Genomic DNA, 15879 nt, shown 5'->3' with positions numbered 1-15879 from the left:
AACTGGATATCCATTTGCAAAAAAATGAAACAGGACCCATACCTCACACCATGCACAAAAACTAACTCCAAGTGGATCAAAGACCTAAACATAAAGACTAAAACGATAAAGATCATGGAAGAAAAATTAGGGACAACGTTAGGAGCCCTAATACAAGGCATAAACAGAATACAAAACATTACCAAAAATGACAAAGGAAACCAGATAATGGGGAGCTCCTAAAAATCAAACTCCTATGCTCATCTAAAGACTTCACCAAGAGTATAAAGACCACCTACAGACTGGGAAAGAATTTTCAGCTATGACATCTCCGACCAGCGCCTAATCTCTAAAATCTATATGATTCTGTCAAAACTCAACCACAAAAAGACAACCCAATCAAGAAGTGGGCAAAGGATATGAACACACACTTCACTAAAGAAGATACTCAGGCAGCCAACAGATACATGAGAAAATGCTCTCGATCTTTAGGCATTAGAGAAATGCAGATTAAAACTACGATGAGATTCCATCTCACTCCAACAAGGCTGGCATTAATCCAAAAAACACAAAATAATAAATGTTGGAGAGGCTGCGGAGAGATTGGAACTCTTATACACTGCTGGTGGGAATGTAAAATGGTACAACCACTTTGGAAATCTATCTGGCGTTATCTTAAACAGTTAGAAATAGAACTACCATACAACCCAGAAATCCCACTCCTCAGAATATACCCTAGAGAAATAAGAGCCTTCACACAAACAGATATATGCACACCCATGTTCATTGCAGCTCTGTTTACAATAGCAAAAAGCTGGAAGCAACCAAGGTGTCCATCAACGAATGAATGGTTAAATAAATTGTGGTATATTCACACAATAGAATACTATGCATCGATAAAGAACAGTGACGAATCTCTGAAACATTTCATTACATGGCGGAACCTGGAAGGCATTATGCTGAGTGAAATTAGTCACAGGCAAAAGGACAAATATTGTATAAGACCACTCTTATAAGATCTTGAGAATTAGTAAACCTGAGAAGAACACATACTTTTGTGGTTACGAGGTGGGGAGGGAGGGAGGGTGGGAGAGGGTTTTTTACTGATTAGTTAGTAGATAGGAACTACTTTAGGTGAAGGGAAGGACAATACTAAATACACGGAAGGTCAGCTCAACTGGACTGGACGAAAAGCAAAAAAGTTTATGGGATAAACTGAATGCTTCAAAGGTCAGCGGAGCAAGGGTGGGGGTTTGGGGACTATGGCTTAAGGGGACTTCTAAGTCAATTGGCAAAATAATTCTATTATGAAAACATTCTGCATCCCACTTTGAAATGTGGCATCTGGGGTCTTAAATGCTAACAAATGGCCATCTAAGATGCATCAGTTGGTCTCAGCCCACCTGGATCAAAGGAGAATGAAGAACACCAAGGTCACATGATAACTATGAGCCCAAGAGACAGAAAGGGCCACATGAACCAGAGACCTACATCATCCTGAGACCAGAAGAACTAGATGGTGCCCGGCCACAACCGATGACTGCCCTGACAGGGAGCACAACAGACAACCCCTGAGGGAGCAGGAGATCAGTGGGATGCAGACCCCAAATTCTCACAAAAAGACCAGACTTAATGGTTTGACTGAGACTAGAGGAATCCCAGCAGTCATGGCCCCCAAACCTTCTGTTGGCCCAGGACAGGAACCATTCCTGAAGACAAATCATCAGACATGGAAGGGACTGGACAATGGGTAGGAGAGAGATGCTGATGAAGAGTGAGCTACTTGTATCAGGTGGACACTTGAGACTGTGTTGGCATCTCCTGTCTGGAGGGGAGACAGGAGGGTAGAGAGGGTTAGAAACTGGCAAAATTGTCATGAAAGGAGAGACTGGAAGGGCTGACTCATTAGGGGGAAAATAAGTGGGAGTATGGAGTAAGGTGTATATAAGCTTATATGTGACAGACTGACTTGATTTGTAAACGTTCACTTAAAGCTCAATGAAAATTATAAAAATAAAAAAAAAACAGGGAAAGAAGGAATGACTTCTTATATTCAGATATACTCTCCGGGTCAGTTAATTTAGCACAATTAAGTATGATTTAACTTAAATAAAAATGTTCTATATTTGGGGAATAAAAGAGACTTTAGGCTTACTTATTTTGAATTTCAAAAGGTCTCACGTCCGCAGGTGGCTGGGAAGCAAATTTTTAGCAGCCAGACTAGAGACCACTTTGTGGCCTGATATCACTTGACCTCAGTAAAAGGGGGAGGGCTCGTGTCAATCAGTCATGTTAAGATTAGCCAATTAAAAGAAAAAAAAAAAAAAACCTGCTGCCATCGATTCATCCCCAGCCACAGCAACCCTATAGATTACCCAGTAGTTAATCGTTTATTCTTCTTTTTATAAGCTTCACTGTAATAAGGCTAGCTTGGGCTATTTGTTTTTTTTAGCATCAGAATGTCCTTCCTATATACTTATAGAATAATTGCTCAGAATATACCTACTGTTTCAATTTCTTTGAGTTTTCATTATTTTTTAACAGTTTTTGGTGTCTGTAGCAGGTCCAGAAACAAGTTTGCCACGTGCCCATTTTTTGTGACAGATCTAAAGAGTTGTATTCACAAGGGCGCTTTGTATGCAAATATGTTTCCTCACCAAGGCTGGGGAATTTGGTAACTCTCCCCTGGGTTTGAGTTCCACTCTTGTTTTGTTGCTGTTGGTTTATATCTGAGCAATTATGGACTTCCTTTCCTTTTTAATTTACCCTTTTTCTTTGTTTGGAGAACTGGGTTGCCAACTGCTCTGTCTCTTTCTTTCCAGTTTGGGTAATTCTGCTTGGCACTTAAGTCGAGTAGTTAGTTACCATTTGTGTCATCTGAATACTCTCCTTGGACTGAATCCAAGGGAAATCGAACTGGGTTTAATAAAGGAAGTGGAACTGAGTTTGACAGAGGCCTCAGGGGCTTTTAAAAATAGATCGACCTTACTGAAAACATCTCTGAAATGCGTTAGTTACTTTTGTGTTCATATGTGTTCCCTTCAACTCTTGCCTGTCACTTTTTCATACTGTGTTGCTGTGATTCTGGAATCTATGCCATTGGTACTTCAAATACCAGGGGACTCACCAATGATGGGCAAATTTCAGCAGAGTTTCCAGACTAAGACAGACTAGGAAGAAAGACCTGGCAATCTACATTCCAAAAATTGGCCGGTGGAAACCTATCGGATAGCAGTGGAACATTGTCTGAAATAGTGTATGAAGATGAGCCCCTCAGATTAGAAGGCCCTGAAAATACAACTGGGGAAAGCTGTATCCTCAAAGCATAGCAGACTTTAATAACATGGATGGAGTCAAGCTTTCAACCATCATTTGTTGATGTGTCAAAACTCAAAATAAGCAGAAATAGCTGCAAATATCCATTAGTAATCAGGACATGGAATGTATGAAAAATGAATCAAGGAAAATTGGAAGTTTTCAAAAATGAAATGGAATGCTTGAAGATAGATATATTAGGCATTAGTGAGCTGAAATGAACTGATACTGGCCATTTTGATGGGACGCTCATACAGTCTACTATGCCGGGAATGTCGCATTGAAGAGGAACTAAGCCACATTCATGTTCGAAAAGAAAATTCCAAGATCTATCCTGAAGTACAACACTGTCAATGGTAGGATAATATCCATCTGCCTATAAGGAAGGCCCGTTAATATGACTATTATTCAAATTTATACACCAACCACTAATGCCATGAAAAAATGGAGACTTTTTACGAACTTATGTAGGGTGAAATTGATCATATTATCAATCAAGATGCATTGATAATTATTGGTAATAGGAAAGCAAAATTTGGAAACGAAGAAGAAGGATAAGCAGTTGGAAAATATGGCCTTAGTGATAGAAATGATGCCTGAGATCACCTGACAGAATTTTGCAAGACCAGGGACATATTCATCCTAAATACCTTTTTTCAACAACGTGAACATTGACTCTACACCTGAACCTCATGGACCGAATATTCAGGAATCAAATCCACTACATCTGTGGATTGAGACCATGGAGAAGCTCAACATCATCAGTCAGAACAAGGCTGGGGCCCAGCTTCGAAACAGACCATCATTTGCTCACATGCACCTTCAAATTAAAGCTTAAGAAAATTAAAACAAGTCCGCCAGAGCCAAAATATGACCTTGAGTTTATCCCACCAGAATTTAGAGACCATTTCAAGAAAAGATTTGACCCATCGAATACTAATGACCAAAGACCGGACAATTGTGGGAAGACTTCAAGGACATCACACAGTAAAAAAGCAAGAGGTCATTAACAGGACAGGAAAAAAAAAAAAAAGACCAAAATGGATGCCAGAAGAGACTTTGAAACTTGCTCTTGAATGTGGAGTAGCAAAAGAAAATGGAAGAAATGATGAAGTAAAAGAGCTGAATGGAAGATTTTGAAGTGCTGCTCAAGAAGACAAAGCATTACAATGCAATGTGCAAAGACTTGCAGTTGGAAAACAAAAAGTGAAGAACACACTCAGCATTTCTCACTCTGAAGAAAAAAATTCAAGCCTTGAGTTGCAATACTGAAGAATTCTATGTACAAAATATTGAAGGTCACAGGAAACCTGAAAGAAGATGGAAGGTATACACATTAAATGTACCAAAAAGAACTGGTCAACTTTCAACCATTTCAGGAAGTGTCATATGATCAAGAACCGATGGTACTGAAGGAAAAAGCCTGAGGTGCCCTGAAGGTGTCGGCAAAAACAAGGGTCCAACTAATGGAATACCAACTGAGACGTTTCTACAAACCGATGCAATCCTGGAAGCACTCACTCACCTATGCCAAAAAATTTGGAAGACAGCTACCTGGCCAACCGATCGGAAGAGATCCATATTTGTACCCATTCCAAAGAAAGGTGATCCAACAGAATACAGAAATTATTGAACATTATCATTAATATCACACACAAATAAAATTTTGCTGAAGATCATTCAAAATCAGCTGCAGCAGTACATCCACAGGGAACTGCCAGAAATTCAAGCTGGATTCAGAAGACGATGTGGAACGAAGGATGTCTTGGCCAATGTCAGATGGATCTTTGTAACCTTTCAGCATATTTATTCGAGTATGTTGAGAAAATAATCTGAAAAGCTGGACTATATGAAGAAGATGTGGCATCAGGATTGGGGGAAGGCTCATTAACAACATGCAGTATGTGGATGACACAACCTTGCTTGCTGAAAGGGAAGAGGGCTTGAAGCACTTACTTATGAAGATCAAAGACTATGCTTAGTCTTCAGCATGTATTGCACCCCAACACAAAGAAAATAAAAATCCTCACAACTGGAGCAATAAACATCATCATGATAAAAAGAAAACATTGAAGTTGTCAAGGATTCATTTAACTTGGATTCACAATCAATGCCCATGGAAGCAACAGTCAAGAAATCAGACAAGGTATTGCATTGGGGAAATCTGCTGCAAGGGACCTCTTTAAAGTATTAAAAAGCAAAGATGTCACTCTGAGGGCTAAGCACCTGACCCAAGCCAAGGTATTCTCAGTCATCTCATATATCTGTGAAAGCTGGGCAATGAATTGGGAAGACAAAAGAATTAATGCATTTGAATTATGGTGCTGGTAAAGAATATTGACTATCCCATGGACTGTCAAAAGAGCGAACAAATTTGCCTTGAAAGAAATACAACCAGGATATTCCTGAGAAGTGAGGATGGCAAGATTTTGTCTCACGTACTTTGGACATGTTATCAGGAGCAATCAGTCCCTGGAGAGGGACATGATGCTCGATAACGTAGAGGGTCAGCAAAAAAGAGGAAGGCCCTCAACAAGATGGATTCACGCAGTCGCTACATAATAGGCTCAAACATAGCAACAACTGTGAGAATGGCACAGTACCAGGCAGTGTTTCCTTCTGTCGGACATAGGATCGCTATGAGCAAGAATCCACTGGACAAGACCTATCAACAACAGGTGGTTGCAGTTATATTGAGTCTAATGGAGGAGGAAATTCATGGTTAGATCATACTCCTGAGGCGGAGCTGGCAGACTAAGGCAGACTAGGAAGAAGTGCCTTACGATCTACTTCCAAAAGTTAGCCAGTGAAAACCCTATAAATATTGCCCAGTATAGTGCTAGGAGTTTTGTTACATTTTAAGTAACTGGGAATGCCAAGTGTTGGCAAGGATGTGAGCAGCTGATATTATCATACCTTGATAATGAGATTGTAAATGAGTACAATCACTTTGTACTTTGGGAAGCTGTCAGTATCTTCTGTATGTAAGAACCTACACCTACTATAACCAAAAACAAAACAAGACAAACAAGTAGATTCTGACTCATCGCAGGCCAAAGTGTTGCAGAATAGAGTCGCATTCCATAGCACTTTGGAAGCAGATCGCCAGGCCTGTCTTCCAAGTCACCTCTGGGTGGGTTTGAGCTGGCAACCTTTCGTTTAGCAGCTGAGTGGTTAGTCATTTGTGCCACCTGGGGATCCATATGGTCCAATAATTCTCTCCTGAGATATATATCTAATAGAAATGCATACTAATGTGCCCCAAAACAACAAGTAAAAAATGTTTACTGCAGCATTACTCATGATAAACAAAAATGAAAACAACCAAATATCCATCAGTGGCACAATGGATCTTAAAGTGCAGTGCATCAACGCAATATTATAACACATTTAAAATAACTGAACTATTCTTACACACAACAACCTGGATAAAATTCACAAACAGAAGACTGAGCTAAAGAAACCAGACAAAACAAACCCAAACGCTATCATTCCTGTTATAAAACAGACAAAATTTACATATGTGGTTAGAAGTCAGGATTGCCATTACTTTGCAGGTAGGAATGTGAGAGTAGTAATTAGAGTGGGCGGGACAGATGTCACCACCATCCATCTGTCAGTTCATCCTACTGCGTAGGCTTGAGTGTTGCTGTGGGGCTGAAAGCTATGCCGCCATTATTTCAAATACCAATGGTGTCACACATCGGGGAGAGATTTCATGGAGCTTCCAGACTAAGACAGGTAGAAAAGCCTGGTGATCTACTTCTAGAAATTGTTGTTGTTGTTGTTGTTAGCTGCCGTTGAGTTGGTTCCAACTTGTAGCCACCCTACGTACAACAGAATAAAACACTGCCTGGTCCTGTATGATCCTCATTAGCCAATGAAAACCCTATGAATATCGTCTGATGTAGTGCTGAGAGATGAGTCCCCTACGTGGGAATGTACTAGGTTGGAAGCCACAACAATGGACTCAAACACACCCAGGATCATGAAGATGGTGCAGGACCAGGAAATGTTTTGTTCTGTTGTACATAAGGTCCCTGTGAGTGGCCGAATCTGTAGCAACTAACAAGTCATGTGTCAAAGGCGATGAAAATGTCCTATTTATTGACCTAACTTGTTTAAGTTTTTCCTTTGTGCCTGAAGCAACACATTTAAGATTTGTGTTCATTTTTGAGAGTATGTTATACTTCATTTAAAGGTTTATTTAAAACATTAAAATATATCAAGGACCAGAGTGAGTAGTTATATGTGTTCGCATACTTTATGTATGTTACATTAGTGTCATTCTTATATTTATTAAATTATTATATATAACATGGAAACCCTGGTGGTATAGTGGTTAACCAAAAGGTTGGCAGTTCAAATCCAACAGGCACTCCTTGGAAAGTCTATGGAGCAGTTCTACTCTTAGTCTGAATCAACTCAATGGCAAGGGGTTTGGTTTGGTTTGGATTTTCCTGTTTCCTACAGTCCCCATACTTTCCTCTGTCTTTCAGTTAATAACCTTTATTTAAAAAGAGGAAATAATACATGTGATCATAAGAAAATTGCCTCATTTTCCAACCTCCCATTATACTTCTACACAGCACCCACACCCATACTCTTTATTTCTAGCCTACTAATAATAACAGGCTGATTGACACAGCGGCTACAACAATGGGCTCAAACATAGCAATGGTTATGAGATTGGCTCAGGAACATGCAATGTTTCATTCCGTTATATGTAAGTTTGCTATGAGTCAGATTCAGCCAGACAACACTTAACAACAACAGCAGTAAAAATGGAAAGGAATGCTGGTACTACTATCTTAGATGAAACCCACCATATGTGTTCTGATTTCCATCTCCTCATCTCCTTTCAAGAATTTTGATGCTATAGTCATTCATTTTTCTGCTTTTTTCAATTTGTATCTCATTTGTGACCATTCCCATAAGCATAAAAACATGCTTAGGTATATTCTACAGTAAAAAAAATTAAATGGAAAATAATTTTGTTTTTAGTGCCTTGCTAGAGGCTTTCATTTTCCCTTTCTGATCCACTCAGCACCTTTCTCTGACCTCCTCAGTGCCCTGGAGGCCTTGTCTTTTAGGCAACCTCAGCTGGTTTCTTTACTCTTTTAGTTCCAGCTGAATTAGGCTAAATAAAGGATGATAGAAGCAGGAGTAAAGAGACATGAGGAGAGTGAGCCCAAGGATTTGCTCTCCTGAGTTTCTCCTTACAGTGTTGCAGTGGGTTGGTTGAGTACCTTCCCAACATCCTCAACTCCTGTAGAGTGATGGGTCTTCCTGTTTGTGGAAACTGCCCCCACTACTCTTCCTTCAGGGTAAGTAGTTAAGTAACTCATTGCTGCTAATTCCAGAGTCCTGCATCATCATTTTCCCCCCTTACCTTAACTCTGCCCATAATTTTGTAAGGAATCCCTAATTTACAATCAGTTTCTCCGAATGTGCCATCTCTTTCTTTCCCAAATACTAACTGATACAATTACATAAAGTCATAACCCGTTTCTCTGCTGCCTTTCACACGTTAAAACTTTTTGAAAGAGTTGTCTATAGCTGCTGTCTCCACATCACCACTCTTTCTGTTGGACTCCTAAACCTAATACTACCTAAGAAGTAACCACTATCCTCATGCTGATGTTTTTCTATAGCCCACTTCTATGCAGAGCTTATCACGTGCCAAGCACAATTCTAAGATCTTCACACTAACGAGCTCGTTAACTCCTGCAAGTACTAAAGGAGGTGGTGCCTCATATTATCCCCATTTTACAGATGAAGATAATGAGGCCCAGATAAATGGAGGAACATGTCCACGATTACATAGATATCAAGATGCACTTAAAAAAAAAAAAGCAATATGCAATAGTTTTATGGTATAATTTTAATATTTTTCAAATACTAAGTAATGGTATTCTGCAGCTTGTTATTTTTGGTCAATGAAGTGCTTGCTATATTTACCTACACTGAGACCACTAGCTCTTTTTCATTCTTTGTCACTAACACAGTATGGCTCATACAATGTTGTATATTTATACCATAATGTATTTATCTATTTTCTTCTGTAACAGAAAGGATTTTTGGTTGTCTTCCTTTGCTGGGGGAAGTGGAAGATTTTTATTCTTTAGCTTACACTTTCCTAGTGCACAGCTCTGGTGGTCTTAGATATGTGGGTGGGGTCCTAAAGTAGAGTCCTCCTCCCAGCTCAAGCCGACACTCTGGCTTCCTGACTTCAAGCCGCCATTAAACCCAGCTTTCTAGATTCTTGGTTTCCTGGAGTAGGCAAAATCCCTTAGAGCAGGTCTAACTTCAGAATAAGATCACCATTCTGATTTTTGTTTACCTCTCCCTTTTTTTTTCATTCGTCTCTGTTTCCTTAGTTTTGTGAACATGTTATTAGTTATTGTCGGGTGCTATCAAGTCTGTTCTGACTCATGGTGACCCTATATACACCAGAATGAACTACTGCCCAGTTCTGCCCCACCCTCATAATTGTTGTTATGTTTGAGCCCATTACTGCAGCCACTGTCAATCCATCTTGTTGAGGGTCTTTCTCTTTTTCCCTGACCCTCTACTTTGCCAAGCATGATGTCCTTCTTCAGCGGCTGGTCCTCCTGATAACATGTCCAAAGTACATGAAATGAAGTCTCACTATCCTCGCATCCAAGGAGTGCTCTGACTGTATTTGTGAACACAGTTATATTTTAAAAGGCTATTGATTCTATTTCACATATCTTTCTATGGTCATTTTCTACTTGGAAATGGAAGATATTGCCTTTTTTATTATGCAAAGGTCTTCCTGAAAATGATGCTGAACAGATTTCAGAGGAGCTTCCTGACTAACACAGACTAGAAAGAAAGGTCCGGTGATCTACTTCCAAAAATCAACCACTGAAAACTCTATGGATCACAATTTGCTCCACAATAGTTCATGGGGACGATGCAGGACCATGTAGAGTTTCATTCCATTGTGCATGGGTCACTGTGAGTTAGGGGCTCATGTGACGGCAGGTAACAACAACTTTATGTCCATGTCTATTATAACCTCAATTCTTAGGAACACCTCAGGCCCAGCCTCTTCCACTTTTAATTGTTGACCAGCTCTCTTAGCTTACCTTTGGCTTCTATCCCTTCTCTACAATTTCCCAGTGACTCTAGCGTGACAAACACAAGCACTGCAACTCCCTATTATGATGTCTAGAATATGAATGGAAACCCTGGTGGCATAATGGTTAAGAGCTAGGCTGCTAGCCAAAAGGTCTGCAGTTTGAATCCACCAGGCACTCCTTGGAAATTTTACAGAGCAGTTCTACTCTGTCCTATAGGGTCACTGTTAGTCGGAATCAATTCGACGGTAATGGATAGAGTATAAACATCAAAACATCTTAATTGATTTAAAATTTGCCACCAAGAGTCCAGATAAAACAATTACATAAGTTCATTAGAAAATAGATTAAACACTTTAATATGATTATTCTGTGTATGTTCACACTGCCGGCAGTTTGATTCTTCAAGCCGCAGGAGAGTCATTTTCTTTTTAGAATAACCCTCCTTCTGTGATATTACTCTCTATTCATATCCTGCACTCTATTTTTTTTTTACTTAATTTAATTTAATTTTTGGTGGAAATATACACATCAAAACATGCTTTCCTTCAACAATGTCTACACATGTTGTTCATTGGTAACATTTTTCCCATGGTATCAACATTCTTGTTGTTTCTGCTCTGGTTGTTTCACCCCCATCAGTTTAGACTCACTGATCCCTAATTGTCTCATCTTTGCTTTAGAATCAAAAGCAAAGATGTCATTTTAAGGACAAACGTGTGCTTGACCCAAGCCATGGCATTTTCAATCACCTTACATGCTTGTGAAAGATAGACAATGAATAAGGAAGACAGAAGGAGAATTGATGCCTTTGAATTACGATGTTGGCAAAGAATATTATATATACCATGGACTTCCAAAAGAATGAAGAAATCTGTTTTGGAAGAGGTATAACCAGACCGCTCCTTAGAAGCAAGGGTGGTGAGACTGTGTCTCGCATACTTTGGATATGGATTGACATAGTGGCTGCAACAATAGGCTCAAGCATAACAACTGTGAGAATGTCACAGGACGAGGCAGTGTATCGCTCTGTGGCCCTTGGGGTTGATATGAGTCGGAACCAACTCGATGGCACCTTACAACATCAATAACATGCTTTAGAATCACTGTTGCGCCTTTGGTCTATACCCACTGTCATGGGTCAGTTCCAACTCATAGTGACCCCATAGGGTTTCCACTGCTGTAAATCTCTACAAAAGCAGACTGCTACATCTTTCTCCTGTGGAGCCACTGCTGGTTTCGAACTGCTGACCTCTTGGTTAGCAGTTGATGGCTTTTACCACTGCGTCATCAGAGCTTCTTGATCTCATATAGATAATTAAACACAAACAAACTAAAAATGGGTAATACTTACCAATGACATTCTTTATTTTTTGAGCTAAACTGTGTTTGTGTGTATGTGTGTGTTTGTTTAAGGATGGCTATAGTCTCAGGGATTTCTCCAGCTTCTTTGGGTCCAGTAAGTCTGGGTTCTTTGGGAATTTGAAGTTCAGTTCCACATTTCTTTCCTTTCTGTCAGGATCCATCTGTTGTGCCCCTAATCAAAACATTCCATAATGGTAGTCAGGCACCATCCATTTCTTCTGGTCTCATGTTAGAGGAAGCAGTGTTTCACTAAGGAGACTATTAGTCCTGTAGTCCAGTTACTATTTTGATTCTTGGGTTTCCTTCTTCCTCTGTTTCCCCAGGCAAATAGAGACCAATTGATGAATCTTGGAAGTTCGCTCACAACTTTTTAGACCCCAGTAACTTACTTACCAAACTGGGAGGTAGAACAGAACCTTTGAAAGCAGTACTATGCCAATTGACTGGATTGTTCCACATGATCATGATCCTAATTCTTCATACTGAAAAAACCTAGTCCTGGGAGATATTCGGTTGTATCCTATCCAAGTAGTATCAGCAGCTGTAGCCTTTTTTTGTTTGCTTTGGTCGTTGTTCCAAAATTATATTTAACATTAAATTTGCCAATTTGTCCTTTTTTCTTTTTTGTATGCAGCTTAATAATGTCACTTACATTAATCAAGTTGTACAATTTTCACCCACATTCAGTGTCACCTTTCCCATCACCATAAACAAAAATTCACTACCACCTAGAGAGAGACTCCCCTCTCCCCTCACCACCCCGATAACTATGAATGATCGTTGGGCTCTGTGTCTTTACTTATTCTTCTAATTTCATAAAAGTGAGGTCATACAATATTTGCCTTTTTGTGATTGACTTATTCCACTTAGCACAATATCCTCAAGGCTCACCCATGTTGCAATATGTAACAGAACCTCATTCCATTGTGTGTTATCCTGCACTCTTTTGCACACTCTTTGAGCTGCAGGATGATCTCACTAGCTCTCTGTCGATTGAAACATTCTCATGGTTGTCATGGGACTCAAGGGCACTGAATAGTCTTAAGGAATTTTTTTTTTTTTTTTTTTTTTGATGCAGGCTCGGGGTGGGAGGCATTTTGAGCTAAATGCAGAGACACTGAAAATGCCAAACAAATAACCCACTGTTATTTTTCACAAATGCACTGGGCTGACAGGTTGTTTAATATAAACAGAATAATGGGTGTCCTGACATTTTTAAATCGTCTGGAAACTTTTAGAGATGAATACTTCATCATGCCTTTAGTTCTTCAGTGTTCTTTTCAGAAACAAAACAAAACCTTGCCTTCCTTAAATACTTGCCTGATGTTAGATTTTCATGCTAAGAAGACTGTAAACAAGTCTATTGTTTAAGAAGAAATTCTAGTGTTCATATCAGATAGAAATTTCAGGAAGAACTGGAAGTGTAAGTTTATACTTATACTAATTTAACATTTATACGAAACAGATAATTGCTTTGATAAGGTAGAGAAGAAGGTTCACTAAAATTGTGGAAAGGATGGAAAGTTTTATCCAAACAACTACCTTGCTCATTTCCAATGCCCAGACTTAAAAAGGCACATGGATCAAGTATACAGATGAGCCCTGCTTTAGGAAGCCAAATAAAATTTTGAAAAGAATGAATAGTGTGTGGTATACTGCTTTATGAACACCAAACACAGGCATCTATACCATTTGAGACTGGAATTAAAACTGAGTGCAATTAAAAGTTAAACACACAAAGTCATTTTGAATAATCACTTTCCTTAAATCAGTACATTTAAGGAAAAATAATTTTTTCATTATGTCCAGTATTTTGCCTTGGCTTCATCCATAGCATCCACAATAATTATGGGTTTCACGTCTCACAACTTCAGTCACATTACATTCGCTGGAGAGCTGCTTAAGTATGATGGAAATATGAAAACATTCATGTTATCATCACAGCAGTGGCTAATAAGTTTGATCTTTATGATATGCATAAATTCTAGGTACTAGCAGAAAATAGGTGTGGACCATGACGTTAAAAGTACTACCCCTTGGAGCCTTTGGTGCAGAAGGAAACTGAACAAGGTGAGATTGAATATGGAGCTTCCGTTGTTCAACTTCTGTCAAAAAAGTAGCCGTCTTCATGAATTTTAGGGAAGAAGGTGTAGCAAGATCATAGGTCAAACATCACAAGTTGACCTACTTTTAAAATTCAAGAAACCTGACTGAGCAAGTTATTTATTTATTTATTTGTCTATCTATCTATCTATCTATCATCTATCTATCTATCTATCTATCTATCTATCTATCTATCTATCTATCTATCTATCTATCTATCTATCTATCTATCTATCTCTCTATCTATCTATCTATCTCTCTATCTATCTATCTATCATCTATCTATCTATCTATCTATCTATCTATCTATCTATCTATCTATCTATCTATCTATCTATCTATCTATCTATCTATCTATCTATCTATCTAATCTTTTCTTCTCTGTAGGCCCCTGGGTAGCACAAACAATTTGGTTTGTGCTAGACTACTAACATAAACTTTAGTAGATAGAACCCACCCAGCTGCACTACAGAAGAAAAGCCTGACGCTCTTCTTCAGTAAAGGCTACAGCCAAGAAAATCCTATGGAGCAGTTCTACTCTGTAACCTGTAAGCCATAATCTTCATGGCAACCATTTTTGGTTTGGTTTGGTTTGGTTTGATTTGGTTTGGTTTTTTATCATCTACGTACTTACTGGAAACCCTGGTGGCATAGCAGTCAAGCACTAGGGCTGCTAACCAACAGGATGGCAGTTCAAATCCACCAGGTGCTCCTTGGAAACTCTATGGGACAGTTCTACTCTGTCCTATAGGGGCGCTATGAGTCGGAATCGACTCAATGGCAATGGGTTTGGTTTTTGGTAGTACTTACCCACTCCATTCCTACTAGCTTTTTGGTTAGCCAACATTGCATTTGTAAAACCTAGCTCCAAAATTGGACTATGAATTGCAGTGTGACAGCTTTTATTTCTCTGTGTTCACCCTAGCCTGGCTTTGCCTTCTATCTCTTAGACTACTTTTCCTGGGGGAAGCCAATTGCTATGTTATAAGCAGGCATATGGAATGGTCCATGTGTTAAGAAACTGGAGCCCTGTACCAATGTTCACGTGAGTAAGCTTAGAACAAGATCCTTCAGCCCCAGTCAAGTCTCAGCGAACCGAAGCCTTGACTGACACCTGATTGCAGTTTTGTGAGAGACCCTGAGCCAGAACCACCCAGCTAAGCTGCTTCAAGATTCTTGATTCACAGAGACTGTAAAAGAAAATAAATATTTGTAGCTAAGTTTTGGAATAATTTACAACACAGAAATTAATAACTTGTCTAATTCTACATGTTCTTTTGTATGCACTTAACCCGTTACCAAAAAACTGCCAGTAAATTTGGCTTCAGCTAGACATCTACTCAATAATTACCTTAAATTTGATATCTCTGGTATTAAGAAAAGTGATGGTAAGAGTAATTGAGTTTTCTTGTATTCATAACTTAGCTATCTAGGAGAAGGATCCAGGTAAGTAGCAGATAAATGGCACTTCCATGTGAAAGAACAATGCTTTGTGAAAATGGAAAAACAATGTTTAAAGGGATCAGTGATTTTTCTTATCATTTCAAGACACAAAAGTATCAGCTTCATGGAAATAAATTTGTACACAAATAGAGGTATCGGACAAATAGAAAAAATTAAAACTTCCATTCATCATACAGATTTTTTCCAAGTATTTTCACATTGTATGTTTAAGGAAAACATTCAAATGATGGGACTTTTCATCCACACATCGGCTAATACACAATAGAGCTACAGATATTGACTTACAAATGAGTAGGTCACTGTAATATAAAGAGAGATTGTGATGGGAAGAGTAACAGCCACTCCCAACCCAAGATATCCACACCCCAATCTCCAGAATAACATAGCCAAAAGCCTTTACAGGTGTAATCTGGTTTTGAAGATAGAGGTAGGTATCACAAGTGCCAAGAATTACAGGTTGTCTCTAGACGCTGGAAAAGGCAAGGAAATGGGTTCTCCCCTAGAGCTTTCAGAAGAAAGACAGCATGCTGACACAGATTTTAGGATT

This window comes from Elephas maximus, chromosome 26 (assembly GCF_024166365.1).
Source record: "Elephas maximus indicus isolate mEleMax1 chromosome 26, mEleMax1 primary haplotype, whole genome shotgun sequence".
In the NCBI taxonomy this organism is placed as follows: Eukaryota; Metazoa; Chordata; class Mammalia; order Proboscidea; family Elephantidae; genus Elephas; species Elephas maximus.
Note: the sequence above shows the minus strand (reverse complement) of the source record.